Below are 12,516 nucleotides of genomic sequence, written 5' to 3'. Positions count from 1 at the left end.
AATTATTGGTAATGCCTCTGGATAATACAGAATTAGCATTCCTAAACCAACACCCAGATTTCATGAAACTTCCTTTAAAATCTTAATGTGGTCATCTTGAACAATGCCCCAGTTTTTTTCCCTTGTCCACAGCACATGTCCACCCCTACTCATGAAGTATGGTATAGTAGGTGCACGACATCCATCCCGGTATCTGCTCTGTACCTCAGCAAAGATTAGAAAATGTTGCCTATATGGGTGTCTGGGCGGCTCAGTCGGTTAAGCGTCTGACTTCAGCTCAGGCCATGATCTCGCGGTCCGCGAGTTCGAGCCCTGCGTTGGGCTCTGTGCTGACAGCTCAGAGCCTGGAGCCTGCTTCAGATTCTGTGTCCCTCTTTCTTTCTGCCCCTACTCCTGCTCACACTCTGTCTCTGTCTTTCTGTCTCTCTCAAAAATAAATAAACATTTAAAAAATTAAAAAGAAAAAAAAGAAAATGTTGCCTGTAAACTTGAAGCTGATAATCCCCATGAAAACACTACTCACCTGCACTAGCAATTAATTCTAGGAGAACTGGGCAAATATCAGTGCATTTTCTACCTTATCCTAAGGAGACTTTTTCCCTAGGTGATGGGGGCAGGCATATCATTAAAAAACAAACAAACAAACAAACAAACAAACAAACAAACAACAGCTAAATGAGAGAAAAAGCATAGGCTTCTAAAAAATGGGTGAGGGGCGCCTGGGTGGCTCAGTCAGTTAAGCGTCCGACTTCAGCTCAGGTCACGATCTCACACTCCGTGAGTTCGAGCCCCGCGTCGGGCTCTGGGCTGATGGCTCAGAGCCTGGAGCCTGCTTCCGATTCTGTGTCTCCCTCTCTCTTTGGCCCTCCCCCATTCATGCTGTGTCTCTCTCTGTCTCAAAAATAAATAAATGTTAAAAAAAAATTTTTAAAAATGGGTGAAAATAGGGGCACCTGGGTGGCTCAGTTGGTTAGGCTTCCGACTTCGGCTCAGGTCATCTCGCAGTTTGTGGGTTCGAGCCCAGCGTTGGGCTCTGTGCTGACAGCTCAGAGCCTGGAGCTTGCTTCGGATTCTGTGTCTCCCTCTCTCTCTCTGCTCCTCCCCCACTCCTGCTCTCTCTCTCTCTCAAAAATAAATAAAGCTTAAAAAATTAAAAACAAATAGGTGAAAATAGCAACAATTATTGGTCCTTGGAAGACAGAGAATTATAAGCTAAGACAGACTTATATGGTACTTACAAGATAATTGGGCATCCTTAACAAAATTGCTTCTGTAAAGCAGTGGTCAAGATGGAAGTAGCCATGACAACCTTTATCATTTGGTGCATTACTTAGACTTAAACACTGAATTTAATTCCGATCAGTACTTGATTGGGGGTAGGGAGAATTGTTCACCTGTATGAAAAGTCTAGTGTCCTCATTTGTATGATGGGAACGATCATAAAACCTCATGGGGAAGTTGCAGTGATGGAAATGAATAGAGACACATCTGACACAGTACTCAGTGTAGGGGACCCTCATGCTAATATTTCCTATTGTGCGTGTGTGTTTTTTCTTCCACGAACAACGGCACCTTGTATATTTCAGTCCTCACAAGGAAGCAGTGGGGTGGGGCCAGTTGAGGAAAGACAACAGAAAGGAAGAACCCTAGCATCATAACTGCAAATTCAGGGAAAAGATTATGAGCTGGGAACATTTATCGTGTAGAAAAAGAATGAAGGAATCATCAACCATATCAATATTTATTTCAGGTGAACATATGATGAAATATATAGCAATTAAAATAACATGATAAAATGTATTCGATATACAAATTAGTATAAATAATGAAAACCTATAAGAGAAACATTTTCAAGTGACAAAGTATACATCATTAGAAAAAATTTATTTTGTACTGTCGTAAGGAATAATCCATAATAAACATAAACTTAATGGTTTTTGTTTTCATTATGGATTATTCAAGTGAAAAAAAGACCCACAGAGATAAATGAAGGATGGTACCCACAAATCAACAGTATAAAATTCATACACATCACCGTCTTCAATCTAAGTGTTTTTATTGCAATAAACATTACAATATTATAAATATGTGAAGCCCCCACATCATGTAGTTGAACAATCTTGATTCTTTTCTTTCCCCAGGGGAGTCACTACATGAACTTCATATACATTATTCCCTGGCATTTTTTTACTATAATTTGTATTATTGTTAATATGGTAACATAAACAACTACATTATTTTCAATTTTGAAAATTTACATAAACAAAACCATATAGTACATGTCATTTACATTTGGCATTCTTATGTAATTTATCTTCTTTAATATTAACATATTTAACCTCACTTTATTAATTTTAATTGCCAGAGAGTAATCCACTGTATTGTTATGTTATGATTTATTTCTCCATTCCCTAACTGATAGGTAATATGGTTAATGCCTTTTATCCTGTATATGTTTATGAAGACATGTACAATATAAAGCCATGTCCATCATATTCAAGATGATGTTGTCTCTGAGATGGGAGTAACAAGAATTGAGAATACAAAAGAAATGGCTTCTGTAAGCATATTATGTCATTAAAAAGACATGAACTTTGTATAGCAAAATGTCAACATTTGTTGATTCTGGAGTGCATTGGAGGGTGTTTTAAAATGTATTGTACTATCTCTGTTGTTCTTCTTTAAAATAATTGGTAATTTTATAAAGTGAAAGAGGCATATTAAGAAAGCAGCCAGCTAGACCTCTCTGTCTCCACTTTCTCCCCACCGTCCTCAAGCAAGCTACGGGGATAATAAGACTCTTCTGTGGAATGGTGTATCGAGAACCAGGAATGCAAATAAAAGGAAAAGCTGACCAAAACCCTTCCTCATGACTACCACAAAAATTCAAGTAAATTCCAGAAAGCTTCCTAGCAGTCATCTTGTTTGAGAAGGGACAGATTTCTGCTCAGGAGAATAACGGATGCCGCCATTTTCTAGGGAGATTAGGAGACCAGCAGACTGAGAACAGGGTGAGTATCGCTGCAAACATAGATGAGAACTTGTCAGCAAGAAGGCTGGAGTGCCATCGGACACTAACACCCGGTGCCCATCATTTCATGCATGCATACCCCTCAGTGCTTCCCCTGGATGAATCTGTAGTAAAATACCTGCCCTCCTTACAGAAGCACTAACTAAGGGACTTTAAGTTACCTGGATGACATCAGTGTGGACCGATATCTGACATATCACCTGAATATTGAAGACCAGAAGATCTGTCTTCTGGAAAGGCAGAGACACCAAGTGAGGCAATGGGCTTGTGGTCAAGAAAGATCATTCCTGGATGGAGCCTCAGGTGTGCTTCTTCTTGACTAGGCTAGGGCTGTTGAATGATGTTGTCACAGACTGACTCCACAGTCTCTCTATATCCCTGGGGAATCAATATCCAAAGCTCCTCATTAGACAAATATTTTTAGTATCATTATTCTCACCAGGCTGTGCAAATCCTTAAAGACCAACACAGGAGAGGAAAGTAATTCATGATGTCTAATCCCTGATCACATGGGGCCAGGTACACACCATGCTGTTCTCTCCACCTGCTCAATGTTCACCCCCATTTCACATACATTCATGTGTAGACACACGCCCTTCTCTAATTGGACTCCAATCTTCAGGTTTTAGAAATAGGCAAAGGCATCTCTATCTAATTAGTGACATCAGAAAGACAGATTCTAAGTGTGAAAACATAGTTTTATATGTGGGTATAAAATATATTTATAAATACAGCTAAGCCATGTAAAAATGCAAACGAGCAGTGATGATTTTGTCTAAGAGTCATGGAATGTTTCCTGAGCATTCATTTTCATTCTGCATATTTCATACTGCACATTTTGACCTGTATTCTCTAACAATTCTGACTATGATCAATATAGACAAAACCTGAGAATTTCATAAACACCATTTCCAATTTCATCACTATGGTTTCAGTGTACATTTTCCTTCACATTCATGGATCATGAGTTGAAACTATGACACTTATTTTTTTTTCACTCTTCTACTCTTTTAAAAAGTTTTGCGGTGGGGGTGGGGAGCGCCTGGGTAGCTCAGTTGGTTGAGCGTCCGACTTCTGCTCAGGTCATGATCTCACGGTCTGTGGGTTCGAGCCTCGCGTCGGGCTCTGTGCTGAGGCTCAGAGCCTGTGCTCAGAGCCTGGAGCCTGTTTCGGATTCTGTGTCTCCCTCTTTCTCTGACCCTCCCCCGTTCATGCTCTGTCTCTCTCTGTCTCAAAAATAAATAAACATTAAAAAAAATTAAAAAAAAGGTTTTGGGGGCACCTGGGTGGCTCAGTTAGTTAGGCATCCGACTTCAGCTCAGGTCATGATCTAGCAGTTCATGAGTTCGAGCCCCACGTCAGGCTCTCTGCTGTCAGCACAGAGCCTGCTTCAGATCCTCCGTCCCCCTCTTTCTCTGTCCCTCCCCAAATTTAGTTCTCTCTAAATAAATAAATAAATAAATAAATAAATAAATAAATAAACATTTAAATGAATAAGTAAATAAATCATTAAAAAAGTTTTTATTGGGGCACCTGTATGGTTCAGTTGGTTAAGTGTCCTACTCTTGACTTCGGCTCAGGTAATGACCTCACAGTTTGTGAGATTGGGCCCTGCATGGGGTTCTGTGCTGACAGTGCAGATCCTGTTTGGGATTCTCTTTCTCCCTCTCTCTTTGCCCCCACCCCACTCACATTCTCTCTCTCTCTCTCTCTCTCTCTCTTTCTCAAAATAAATAAACATTTTTGGGGTCACCTGGTGTCTCAGTCGGTTAAGCGTCAACTTTGGCTCAGGTCATGATCTCACGGTTCGTGGGTTGAGCCCTGCGTCGTGCTCTGTGCTGACAGCTCAGAGCCTGGAGCCTGCTTCCAATTCTGTCTCCCTCTCTCTCAGCATGTCCCCTGCTTATGCTCTGTCTCTCTCAAAAATGAATAAATGTTTTAAAAAATTTAAAAAAAATTTTTTAAGTTCTTATTTAGGAGAGGAGTTAAGATGGCAGAGAACTAGGGGAACCCTGGGCTTTCCTAGTCTCAAACACAGCTGTATTGAGTCAGATCATTTGGGGCACCCAGAAAATTGATCTGCAGACTGGCAGAAGGATCTCCACAGCTGGAGGGAGACAGTGTAACAGGTGCAAGGTGAGCGGATGTGAATTGGGGGATAGAAAAATGGCAGTGCTAGGAAGGGGACAGAGTCCTTTTCGTGGAGAGACAAAATGGAAAGAAAGAGAGAAGGGTTAAGAGAGTATGGCATCAGGGTCGCACCAGAGGAAAACCTCTCTGGGACCACGGACTGGGGGGAGAGAGAAGTACTGAGTGTTGAGGGGTTTGTTTGTTTTTTGTTTTGGCAAATAGCGTTTCGAGTTCAAACACTGTTTTGGAAGTGCTCAACTTTATCAAGAGGAGAGCTGTGGCACGCCCTCCTGGGGAGGAGAGAGCTGGTCCCAGAGTGCATAATGTAGGGATCTCTGGGGCACATTGAGAGAGAACATTCCCCTTCCTGGAGTGCTTTTGGAAGAGGGTATATTGCCTCCCCAAGGACAAAAGACCCTGCAGGTGCCAACAAAAGGGTTTTCATCAGCAGGGGACAGAGGCACACCCAGAGAAAATATAACCTTTGCTGCTTTTAGCCGTGCTACACCATAGATTCCGCACACTGTGCAGGCATGGGACTGTTTTTCAGGAATAAAGGACTTCAGACACAGCGTGGAGATGCTCTACTCCAGAGGAGGGGGTGGGTCTGGGTGGTGTCGGGTCCTTTAAGACTTCAAGTTTTGGGTGGCTCAGTTGGTTGAGCGTCTGACTTCAGCTCAGGTCATGATCTCACGGTTTGTGGGTTCGAGCCCCGCGTCAGGCTCTGTGCTGACAGCTCAGAGCCTGGAGCCTGCTTCGGATTCTGTGTGTGTGTCTCTCTCCATCCCTCTCCCCCTCATGCTCTGTCTCTTTGTCTCAAAAATAAATAAACGTTAAAAGAAAAAAAGACTTCAAGTTTTGAATCCCAGCTGTGCACCTAAGAAAAAGCTCATCAAGGGACGCCTGGGTGGCTCAGTCAGTTGAGCATCCGACTTCAGCTCGGGTCATGATCTCGTGGTCCATAAGTTCAAGCCCCACGCCAGGCTCTGTGCTGACCGCTCGGAGCCTGGAGCCTGCTTTGGAATCTGTGTCCCCTCTCTCTCTGCTCCTCACCTGCTCGTGCTCTATCTCTCTGTCTCTCAGAAATAAATAAACATTAAAAAAATTTTTTTTAAAGAAAATAAAAAGCTCATCACAAGTGCCCTCTTTAATGCCCATCACCTATTTAACCCATCCCTCCCCCCACCTCCCTCCAGTAACCCTCAGTTTGTTCTCTATAGTTAAGAGTCTGTTTCTTGGTTTGCCTCTCTCTCTTTTTTAGTCCCTTTGCTCATTTGTTTTGTTTCTTAAATTCCACATATGGGTGAAATCATATGGTATTTGTCTTTCTCTGACTGACTTTTCTCACTTAACATTATACTTTCCAGCTCCACCATGTCATAGCAAATGGTGAGATTTCATCCTTTTTTTTTCTTTTATAATAGAGTTATTAGAAATCTCAAGGTCACTGGCAAAGCAATAATATGTTGTTTCATTCATACTCTAGGTAGAATGAGTGAGATTTTAGTCCTAATTTAATAGGTGAAAATGGTGCTCCTTGTTAATAATTACATACTTCAATTAGTGAATTTAACAAGTCTAAAAGAAAATAAAGAAGTACAGAATTCTGTACCCTTAATGCAAAATTAATATTTTAAACACATTGCTCGGTCAAGTTCTGTTGAATTAATGCTATTTGACAGGAAGGATTTGACAAATTAACTTCCGCCCTTCAAATCCTTCCTGCAATCTGTAGCAGAATCCATTGCAAATGTTGCCAACATCACCAACCCACAGAGCTTCATGGCCCTCAGTCACCTCTGTGTCAACGCCGTTGACCAAAACTGATGAAGGTTCTTCCCAGAGCATCGTGTTGATCAGACGTTTATGTCGTGAGTCATGCCGTTGCAAGTGTCAGAAATGCTTGTGGCTAATGTATTTTCTTCTTTTTTCTTTCTTTTTTTTTTTGAAAGGAGCAAGCTTTTTTTATTGTGTTTTTTTTTTCCTGTAACCCATTTCATTTTATTTTTTCTAAACTTATTTATTGTTTAATTTACATCCAAGTTAGTTAGCATATGGTGCAACCATGATTTCCGGAGCAGATTCCTTAATGCCCCTTACCCAGTTAGACCATTCCCCCCTCCCACAACTCCTGCAGCAACCCTCTGTTTCTTCTCTATATTTAAGAGTCTTTTATGTTTTGTCCCCTCCCTGTTTTTATATTATTTTTTCTTCCTTTCCCTTATGTTTATCTGTGTTGTATCTTAAAGTCTTCATATGAGTGAAGTCATATGATATTTGTCTTTCTCTAACTGACTAATTTCACTTAGCATAATATATTCTAGTTCCATCCACGTAGTTGGAACTGGCAAGATATCATTATTTTTGATTGCTGAGTACTACTTCATTGTGTGTGTGTGTGTGTGTGTGTGTGTGTGTGTGTGTATACCACATCTTATTTATCCATTCATCCATCGATGGATATTTGGACTCTTTCCATTCTTTGGTTATTGTTGATAGTGCTGCTATAAACATTGGGGTGCATGTGCCCCTTGAAACAACATACCTGTATCCCTTGGATAAATACCTAGTAGTGCAATGGCTGGGTTGTGGGGTAGTTCTATTTTTAATTTTTTGAGGAGACCCCATACTGTTTTCCAGAGTGGTTGCACCAGTTTGCATTCCCACCACCAGTGCAAAAGAAATCCTTTCTGTCCACATCCTCGTCAGCATCTGTTGTTTCCTGAGTTGTTAATTTAGCCATTCTGCCAGGTTTGAGGTGGTATCTCATTGTGGTTTTGATTTCTATTTCCCTGATGATGAGTCATGTTGAGTATTTTTTCATGTGTCAGTTGGCCATCTCGATGTCTTCTTTGGAGAAGTGTCTCTTCATGTCTTTTGCCCATTTCTTCACTGAATTACTCATTTTTTTAGGTGTGGAGTTTGAGAAGTTCTCTATAGATTTTGGATAATAACCCTTTATCTGATATGTCATTTGCAAATATCTTCTCCCATTCCATCGGTTGCCTTTTAGTTTTGCTGATTGTTTCCTTCACTGTGCAGAAGTTTTTATTTTGATGAGGTCCTCATAGTTCATTTTTACTTTTGTTTCCCTTGCCTCTGGAGACATGTTGAATAAGAAGTTGCTGCGGCCAAGGTCAAAGATGTTTTTGCCTGCTTTCTCCTCGAGGATTTTGATGGCTTCCTGTCTTAGGTCTTTCATCCATTTTGAGTTTATTTTTCTGTATGGTGTAAGAAAGTGGCCCAGGTTCATTCTTCTGCATGTCGCTGTGCTGTCCAGTTTTCCCAGCACCATTTGCTGAAGAGACTGTCTTTATTCCATTGGATATTCTTTCCTGTTTTGTCAAAGATTAGTTGGCCATACGTTTGTGGGTCCATTTCTGGGTTCTTTATTTTATTCTCTTGACCACCTTTGCTGCAGCCCAGGGGTTTTGGGCTGTGGTGTTATCATTTTCATTGGCCTCCACATATTTTTAAATTTGCTCTTTAATTTCTTGGTTAGCCCATTCATTCTTTAATAGGATGTTCTTTAGTCTCTAAGCATGTTATCTTTCCAAATTTTTTCTTTGGTTGATTTCAAGTTTCAGGGTTCATCCACATTGTATCATGTGCCAGAACCCCATTCCTTTTTATGATGTAGTAATAATCCATTATATGTACATACACTACTGGGCTGTCCTTGTGTGCTAAGTAGCATCCCTGGCTTCTACTTGCCAGATGGCAGGAGCACTGTTCTCAATTGTGACAACCAAAACATTGCCAGATATCTGCTGGAGCACAAAATCATCCTGATTCAAAACCACTATCTTTGCTTCTTTCTACCTTAATTCACTAGGGAGATATACATTCAGGAATGACATTCATATTTAAATAATAGAAACATCATTACTGAGGCCTAGCTGACAATTTCAATATGGCACTCCACTGAGGTCATAATGTCTACCCAAGGCTGACACTCAGGTAAACTCCTATTCCAGGTGTAGAATTCTTATCAACTGGGGCTCTCAGGGACCGGGGTTCCCCCTTGTAAATAGGCAAGAGTCACCCATGTACTGATCATGTTCCAGAGTTTACCGTCAGAGGGTGCCCACCCTTACTCATCTCATTCCACATGCCTTCGTGCACCTGCAGTCACATAGTAGGTGTTGTCCCAGCACAGAACAGACAAACTCCTTCTGTGTATTTGTACACAATTCTCCACAGTAAAATCTGACTCATAATTGTGTGTCTAATGGGATACCATTTTCTTCTAAGGAAAAGAAAATTATACCTATATCTGTATCTATCTACATCCATTTCTCTCTCTCTCTCTCTCCCCCTGTATAGATAGATAGATAGATAGATAGATAGATAGATAGATAGATAGATAGATAAGATCAAAGCCCTGGGCAAGAAGGATCAAATCGACTTCCCCTTTCTGAATGCCAATAAGAAACACCAAGTCAGTCAACCATAGTAAATTCCCATAAAACCAAAAATTTTGTTTGATTTTTTAATCTCATGAGAGGCAGAGTTCCCATCCTGCTAATGCTTTTTTGTCACTTTTTATTTTGAACTATTTTTCGACTCACATAAAAGTTGCAAAAACAGCACCAAGAGCATTTCAGTGTACATTTCCCAGAGCTTCCCTTGATGGTGACATAATCTTTCATAATCTTTGTAAATTACCCAAACAAGGAAACAGACCTTAGAGCAATACTATTAACTAGAACTATATGCCTTACTGGGATTTAACCTGAGTTCCCTTTTGGAAACACAGAAGAGACAAGGCTTAATGCATTCACGCTGAATCAGATCGGAAGCCTTTGTCTGATCAAAGTCTTAGTTCATTCAAAGAGGACATAGCCATAGCTGAAAGTATGAATAATCTATCCATTTCCAGGCTCCATGTGTGCCAGTCTGCATTCATAAAAAAGGAAATCACTCTAGGACACCCCTTTTTACATTAATCCACATGCATACATGCATGTCTTTTCTGTCTCAATTGCTCCAGGCTGTAGCTCTCAGGCCTGGCTGTACTTTCCAACCTCTCATAGTGCTTTTGAAAATTCCAGTGCATGAGACTCCTACTAGAGCAATTATGTTAAAAATCTCTAGAGGTCAGATTTTTAAAATTCTCCAAGGATCCCAAACCACAGCCTAAGTTGAGAATCTCTCTCACAGATTTTGCAATAAGACTCAAATCGACAGGATCACAGGCTAACCATAAGCTGTAGTGGGAGACAGCCTCCCCACTGAGTTTCACATCAAGGCTCATTTTAATTTGTGTGGCTGAGAGCTGAAGGGACCTGTCCTCTACTGCCCTCCAAGATCATCATGAACAGCTGGCCAAGAAAGAAAGAGGACAGAGAAAGACCACAACCAGAGGCCACTTGTGAGCTAATGTCAAGGAGAAAAATTTGACATCACATCATTTTAAAAATATCAGAAGACATTAAAAAAAAATTCTCTACTGGTCTAGTCTTTAGGAGTGGTCATATTATAATCAGACCCAAAGGAAGAAAGTCAAACAGAAATGCCCAGCAAGGGAGTTGAACCTCCTCGTTTACAAATGTGATTACCAGATGGTAAATCTGAGAGCAGATTTCTGTAACATCCAGTTAGAATACACAGGACTGGAAACAACATACAGCAGACATGCAAAAAATGACTTAGTCCCTTGAAGTTAAGACTACAAACCAACTGAAATAACTTACTTATCAAGACTAATACTAGGCTCGTTAAGATTCACTTCCACTCTGTGTTGTGACCGTCATGCAAAACTACTGTGTTATAAACTGCCCTATCCTAACCAGTCCCTTGCCTTACAAGACCCCAACTTGAAATCACCCACCCAGCCTAAGACCCTACAAAGATCCTTCCTTGATTTACCCCTCTCGGACAGTATTGAGATCCTCTCAAGGTGGTGTTTTCCTTTGCTGTGGTAGATCTAATAAGCTCAGCAGCTTCTTTTACAGCGTTTTCAGGTGGTGTTTTGAAGAGTCAACCGTTGACAACAGCTTCAAGATTCATGGTTACATCACACTTTAAAAGTCCACATGGGGGAAGAGTGATGTCAGCAAGATGCAGCATAAGGGTCACTGGTGATCATCTGTTCCCAGAAACATCCTTCAGAACGATGAAGCACACAGGAAAATACCTTCAGGAGATCTAAGATTCAGGTGAGGGATTACAGCACAGAAATAAGAGAAGATGCATTGAAGCAGATGGGGAAAATCAGTTTCACATTGCCTCAGCAACCCTCTCCCAAGACCAGGCAGCACAGATGGATAGAGACACCTTCCTGGGGTGCAGGGAGAGAGAAGTGAGCACCCTCTTTCACCATGTACACCAGCACCAGGGTAACTCTTACGGATCCAGGCTCCTGGCCCACCTCAGTGCCAGGTCAGCCCCTGTGGACCTAGAATATGAACCAGTTTCCATAAGCCGAGATTCCTGGAGCACCCTAGCACTCTGGCAGACCGAGGCTCTAGGCAGGTTCCCAGGCACTGAAGCTCCTGGCCAGACTAGTGCCAGGTCAGCTATTATAGACCCCAGATTCCTGGCTCACTCCATGGCCAAGCTGAATCGTGTGACCCCCGGTCCCTGGCTTGCCCCAACACCAGGCCTGCCCCTGTGGACCTAGAATCCAGACCAGCTCCCATGGACCTGACACACTATGGCAGTGGACTGGCCTCTGTGGCCCCAGACTCCAGGTAGGTACCCACAGACTCAGCTTCCAACCTTGCCCCAGGACCAGATCAGCCCCAGACTCCCAACTGGCCCTAGCACCTGGCTGATCCTTGTGGCCTTAGGCTCCAGATTGGCTCCCATGGACTCAAACTCTGGTCTTCCCTGGTGCCAGGTTGGCCCCTGGACTCCCAGACCAGGTACCACAAACCCAAACACCAAAGCCACTTCAGTAGTCTCTGATGCCTGTTTGGTCTCCATGAACCCAGGATCTGAGCCCAGTCATATGGACTCAGGTCCTAAGCCCAAGTCTGTGAATCTAGGTTGGTCCCCATGTATCCAAGCACTGGACCCCTGTCCATCTGGCAACCCAGGTAAGACTGCCTGCTTGAGAATTCCAGTAGCAAGCATGTAAAAAAGCCAGTTTTGTTGGTCAAAAGTAGTGGAATGTTGGCAATTTCATATGACTCAGCCTAGTATTACGTTCTCTACTTTTGTCTATGGTTGGCTGATTTCCATAACTTAAGGTTTTTAAAAACTGGCACTTAATGTATCAATCGGTTCGGTGGGTGTTTATTGAGCGGACATATGACCTGAGATTTCTGGCAGTGACCTCCTAAAACTGAATTCCTAAATACGCAAAGGTAGAGACTCCCACAGATGCCACCCTGGGACCAATATTCAGA

This window comes from Herpailurus yagouaroundi, unplaced genomic scaffold, assembly GCF_014898765.1.
Source record: "Herpailurus yagouaroundi ecotype Mexico unplaced genomic scaffold, PumYag 200, whole genome shotgun sequence".
Classification (NCBI taxonomy): Eukaryota; Metazoa; Chordata; class Mammalia; order Carnivora; family Felidae; genus Herpailurus; species Herpailurus yagouaroundi.
Note: the sequence above shows the minus strand (reverse complement) of the source record.